The sequence below is a fragment of the Lipophrys pholis genome (assembly GCF_963383615.2).
Source record: "Lipophrys pholis genome assembly, chromosome: 10".
In the NCBI taxonomy this organism is placed as follows: Eukaryota; Metazoa; Chordata; class Actinopteri; order Blenniiformes; family Blenniidae; genus Lipophrys; species Lipophrys pholis.
This window is the reverse complement of record NC_137640.1, coordinates 19,708,829-19,715,697: the sequence shown is the minus strand read 5'-3', so window position 1 is coordinate 19,715,697 and position 6,869 is coordinate 19,708,829.

The following is a 6,869-nucleotide window of genomic DNA, read 5'->3' as shown; positions in this document are numbered from 1 at the left end:
GATAATTGAAACGGAAATTCTTATGTACCGCAAAAGGTCTTTGCGTCAGTTTGTGTTAGTGTAAGAATCATAACAAAACAAGTTTCACAATAAGATGTAGTTGCAAAATGGGATGTTGGAACACATCTGCAATCGTAGGACTCATTTGTTGACAACTATTCACTGACCTTTTGTGCTTTCACAACCTACATGCACTATGGCACGATGCTGCTTCAATGACCAGATGACATATCAATCACATTGATCCCTGAAATTGGTGCAGTTTATTTGCTTGTCAAAGAAGTTAATTGGCAATCAATGCACACTTTTATCTTGCTCATTGACAGACTGTACAGAATGTGTGCGTGCGTGTGCGTGTGCGTGTGCGTGCGTGTGTGTGTGTGTGTGTGTGTGTGTGTGTGTGTGTGTGTGTGTGTGTGTGGCATTATCCTTCTCCTTCGCAGAGCCTTGTTTAGAGGAGAGGAGAGCCAGACAATGTTGTCCTGCTGGCGTGTGCCTCGGCTGTGTTCATCAGGGGATTTGGGGTGCCTAATACACCATGGCGGTCCCCCATTTGTTTAATTTGTAAGGCTCTGACATCAATTGTTGAGCTTCATTTGCCCCGTCGAACTGTCACATGTCATAGCTAATGGGCCAAGCTGTGCGTGTGAAACGTATGTGTGTGGAGTGTGTGTCTGCATGTTTGTGCATAAATACAACAGGCCGGGGATTATGTGCCTGTATGTGTATATGCTGGTGGGAAGGTTATTTCCAATTTTGGTAATTTATTGTCAAGAGTTTAAGTTTTCCCAACAACAAATAATAAGAGGTAATACATGACGGAAGATAAAGGGAGCATGTGTACACCACCATTCTAAGCTTCATTTACTGGACCGAGAGTTGAAAACTGATTTAAAAGGCCACTTGAAATGTTTTTATAGATTGACAATATGACTTTTTCTTTAAAAAATGTTAGTTAGCTAGTTTGAGTTAAAATTACCTCAATGATAAATATCACAAAAGGAATGAATTTATCAATAATTTGTTACTCCCTATCAATTTCTACTGTGATCATTGAAAATCATGAAGCTAATACAGTTCTTTATTAGTTATTCTTACAATGTACAAACACAACTGAGTAAAGTAAAGACGAGTTCGCTTGTGGCAGGCATTTCCAAACTGTAGGACTTTTATTGTCTGATATTTTTTATGAGCAACATTTGGATGTGATAATGTGAAATATCTGGTGAGAGTTTTTAGTTTACAACTCTTGCAACTGTTACACATGCAGTTCTGCTATGATGCTTACTCAGTAATTATCATTAGTTGCCGTTACACAATAAATACATTTTAAAAAATGAGTCAAGAGTTTAACCCACTCCTTTTTTCATAATTTGTATAAATTTCAAATTACATTTGAAGCTCCCCTTGAGCTCATGAGATTCTTTAACATTTACATTAGACATTTAATTTGACCTTCCTTCATGCTGTGAACCATGCAGAGATGATGGAAAAACTAGTTATTTTCTTTTACCTTATTTAAAATGATCAAAATGTATAATGCTGCTGTGGTGTTCCACAATACCATGAGGAATCTCACAACTTGTTTAACTGAGGGTGGATGAGGTGCTGCTGGTCCCATGTCCACCAGGACATACAACAGACAATGCTTCCAGGCAGGGATCCCAGGGTGGGGGGTAATTAAAAGAATCTGTTATGTTACATCAAGGATTTTTAGATCACGTTACTTTGAGAAACCGTACAAAGCTCTCGAATTTTCTTGAACAGAAAAACTCTTTGCTTGAAGAACTCACACCCTAACGGGCTTTATGCTACTTAGTGAGGAATATAAGCTGATAATGTTCCTGTTGTAATCAAGTGTTCTGCACAATCTAGGATTTTCATCAGAGCGCTACATTTGTACTTATTAGTGCATTATTACACTAGAATGGCATGATAATTCCCAGATTGACCAAAGCCACAATTTTGCATGCAATTGTACAAATAAACAGTAATTGTGCAGTGCAGACTGACTTCATATGATTATGCTTCCTTTGGTTCTGGACTCCCTTGGCTGAAGGAACACATCATTTGACCCACCAATCTGTTTTGAACAAATCACTTGTGTTAAAGAGGCGACTCAATGGAGCATCATGGGAACTCAAATTTCCACAGATGCTGCATGTTCGTGATAATGACCAGTGGTCTGTTTGCAGTTGGAAAGGATGGCTTCACAGAAGTCTGCCGCTGTGGTCCATTCTTTTCCCTGGGCTGCAGTGACTCAAACACACACGCACACACACGCACACACACACACACACACAGGCACACACACACACACACAGGCGCTATATTGTCACTAAATGAGCATATGCATGCCAGCATTAACACCCACGCATACATATACACGCTCACACACAGGGACACACATAAATCTATTTGTCAGACAGTGAAAAGCAAAGTGCAGAGATGGACAAACAGAGTGAGTGAAGGCCCACGCACCGCAGCGATAACCCTGCTGCATGACTCAATTCATGGAATATGCCCAGTCACATCAAAACACGCTCTTTGTCACCAGGCCCCCGAAAAACATGTTTGTCATGTTGCCCTCTGAGGGTTATGTGTTCCCCAACTTGCAGGTCCAAGTATAATTATTCAGCGTCTCAATGGTCACCATTCATCTTCACTTATGGCAAATCGCTGGCCGGAAGTGATCTAAACATGACCGCGGGAACCTATCACAGAATATTTGAAAGCAAAGCGGGGGAGTCCAGGGGCATAATTCTGTTGTGAGGGGCTAATGCATTCACACCCACACAGATTGACTCACCCTGACAAAAGAGGCTGTGTTGTCTATTCTAGGCAGCTGGGCAGGATGGCGAAACTTGGAATCCTTTGTAGGCCGGAAGAGAAGTCGTCTTTGTCACATTTTTACTGAGTGTATTTTATCATACGCCTTTGCATGGTCGGTCAGACATTCAACGTTGCAATAAGGCTGAGGAAAGTTTGCATAGATTAGCAGTGTTATTGTAAATGTTGAGCCCACTTACGTGTTAATCAAGGCCTTTTAAAAATGCTGGCCTTGTCTCCTTTCAACAGTCTTCTGACACTCTGAGCTGTTCATACAACACACAGGCAAGCTGTGTAAGAATGATTCCTCTTTGTTTCTCTTATGTAAACCATGTGTTCACTCAGTGTCACTCAAAATGGAGCAAATACATTCATATAAGATTAGGATTTTTCCTCTGCCATGAATTTCTCCCCAGCAGTATAAGAATGGCTTTTTCAAGACACGCTACAGTGAAATCTACTGACAATTCAGATTTTGATGATCATCATCAATATCATCAGGAACAATTTCAACACTCAAACAAATACAGTAGCTCCACAGATTTTCTCCCAATATAAGAAATAAACCTGCAACAAACATTCAAGTTAATTGCAAGTGGTGTTCAGCTTGAGGCTCTGCATAACTTTTGAGTCTCCTTTTCACAAACCGACTCAGTGGAAAGTCTTCTCAACAGAGTGGTTGAAGGAGCAAGCTCGTGACGAGACGCTCACTTGATCACAAACCTGGATTGGCAAGAAACTAAGGTTGGGAAAGTCACAGCTTGTTACCTTTTCAGCCCCGTGGGCCCTTAAACAAGGTTGTAATCCCTGGATGCTGTTAGGGTTGGTAAAGTTAAATTGAATTATGAATAAGTTAGGTCAAATACAGATGAATAATGCCTCCAGAGGGATCAGTGAAAAGTAACATCATTCATTTAGTACCTTCACAATAAAGCAAAATGTTTTTGCCTTGTGTTTTCACAAGAGTTGGAAATTTGTTGTGGCGTTCTTTATTTGTATTGAAACTATCCGATGGTAATATATAACTCAGATTGCTTCACAAAGGATGGATAAAAACTCAAAAATGAAATATATTTATGAACAAACCGATCCTATTGTATCCTATAGACATGCCTGTGGAACATAAAACACGTTTGTAAATGCTTTTATTTAACAGAATGTTGAGTTGTTGCACCCCAGCTGGGATGTGAGAAGTTTCTGACCTCAGAAGAGGTCAAGGTCACGGGAGCCATTAGAACTGCTCAGTGCAAATGTTCAGCTTCCTGCTCTCCTTTACAACACTGTTGTCTGTGTTCGTTACTCATTGCATTTGGGTCACAAACTTTTCATTTCCCGCTCACACTGGATGCACTAATAGATAGGGAGTATCCTTACTGCCAATCAAAATGAGCCTCTTGCCCCCGGCTGGGTGGAGATTGTTGCACTAGCACTGAAGCATCCTGTTTAGTTATTCAATTACCTGAAAGGCCTGTTACCACAAAACAAGTTCATTGAGTTATATGTAAATAAAAAAATAAATAAAAGATCGTAAAACACCGAGCTATGTAAAATGGTCTCTTGCCTTTCACCTCTGAAATGCTTTTTGTCAATGAATGCAGATTGAATCTTTTCATTGTAGTGGAGGGAAAAACAGTTTCAGTTTGAGATGGGTTACTTTGAGAAGTCAGAGATGAAAAGAAATAAGATACAAGGAAAAATGAAAGCAGAGCAACGAGTAGAATCTCAGACAAAATTAACGGCTGTTATGTGATGATAATAGATATGTTTTCCCCATTATGTTCTCCAACAATCTGTCCTCATCTTCGATGAGCCTAATCTTGTCTTCTTCTGAACACCTAACATCTTTCATTGTCTTCTTCATAATTTCTCCACACACAAAAAAAGTGCCGGTGCCTGCTTGCGGGCGTTTGTGCATGCATGCCTGTATGCGTGTCTGTCGTCTTGTATTTCTCTAATTGTGGCACTTAGAATCTGGAGCTCCACTACACTTGTGTGTCCCCCGCTACACTGTGGTGTTCAAAATGAAGGGAACAACAGCAATTAAATGATATTAATTTCAAAGTTTTGTTTTTTATAACTGTGGTCACATTTGTACATTTGGCTAAGATTGGGTTTAAGAGCAGAATCTGTATCAGAGACATAGTTTTGAAGGATAAGGTTAGAGTAAAAGGCTAGGAAATGCATTCTGTCATTGAGAAGGCCACACAAAGGTCAGACTGCAAATCTGTGAATGTATGTGTGTGTGGCTGTGTAGGTGTACACTCAGGTCACTGTGTACAGTATGTGGAGCAGGGGTTTTGAGTCTCAGTTTTCTTGTGTGCTCCGTCTGTCACAATGCATTTAGAAGCTCTCATCCTCAAGTCAATGTTTAGTTACTCTGTCAGACCTCTTTGGCACAGAGCCCACGTTGCAAATTAATGTATAGTTCCTATGTACCTCAGTGATTTGTTCTCCATAGGACTGTTTAAATAAGGCATTAAGTCAGTGGTGTTAATCTACTAACCACGGGCTCAGCTGTTTTGCACGGATACAATGACTGTCAAGATCTCAACTGGACGTGTATCTATGCAAGCACAGCTGATCAGCATTGGTGTCCTCCTCCCGCCACATCTCTCACACTCTTGGAAAAAACACACTCTGCGTTTGGCTTCTTTACTTTTTGAAACATGATGATTGCGAAGACATGAGAGTTAATGAGCGCTTAAATTTGGACTTACACGCTCTGGATAGAATTGCACTCTGCAACAAGTGTGAAAGGAGTGTATGTGTGGGGTCTGGTACATAACCATTGTACATGCTGTGTCTCTTGATAGATAGGTTTGTACTTCTTTCTGTTTTCACTGTGATGTGTGCAAAATCCTCACAAAATATATACACCGGCTTCATTCAGTGATTATTTCTGTACTCTGATTGACTTCAGATGAGAGGCACATGGCGTTTTAGTTCATGTATGGAAATACTTTCTTCTCTATTTCAGCTGACCTTCAGCACAAAATTTTCAATGAAGTGCCAGACATAGCTGCACTCGTGACTTGTATTTGTGTGACTCGATAATGCTACTGTTAATGTTCCAGATTCAGTTTACCGAAGAACGTATTTTGACTGAACGAGTCTATAATGTTGTTAAATGTGAATCTGGTGAGTGATAAACAAAATGGCATCCTGGACTATCTTCCTCTGATAAGAGTCATTATCATCAGAAAAGTTGGTCTAAAGCGCTCTATTGCCAAAAGTGTATTAACAAATATGAACATTTCATACTGACTCCACACTGTGCAGCCTTGATTACTGAAACGTCCATCAAAAGGAAGAACATGCAGTTATTCATGGACCATTTGAGGACATTAAAATATTCAGGCCTCTTCAGGTGAAGAGACCCACTCAATGGTGTTTTTGGACAAAGTGCAATAGATTTCCTTGTGAGTTATGTTGGTGTTGACACATGTTGCTGATCCTGTCGCTCCAGGATTTTAAGAAAAATACCATTTCTAATAATAAACGCATAATGCAGTTACATGAGGACAGTTGATGTGAAACAGTTAAGAATTTCTTTTTTTTTTTAAAGCCCCATAATATAACAACAAGAGACATGACAGTGCCTTCCATTATTATTGTAATTATCAACGTGTGCAGCCGTGGTTGCTATCACAACCGTCAAAGGGAAGATCAAGTTATTTGTTGAATTTGATTTTCCTTTTTTGGGGGAACATATGAGAACACATGGCTCATTCAAGGTTGCCTCAATCCCTCAATCTATGTTTTACACCAAAGACCTTAAAGAAAAGCCTGGTCACATCAGTCTCCACGAGCTGTAACAGTCGTGGCTTTGGATAATATGTATGAATCCGTGTTTTTTACAACACTTTTTGAAACAAATTAGCTTGTTTTAAAAACCAGCTTGTTTTCATGTTGTTGGTCATGTTGGTCATGTTGATCATGCGGCGAGCCTGCAAGTTGCTCACGAACTGCTATGAAGTTAAAATTGGCCTGGATATCAGTACAAGCCTATTCATCTTGCTAATGCTTCTCCTTGATTCGTT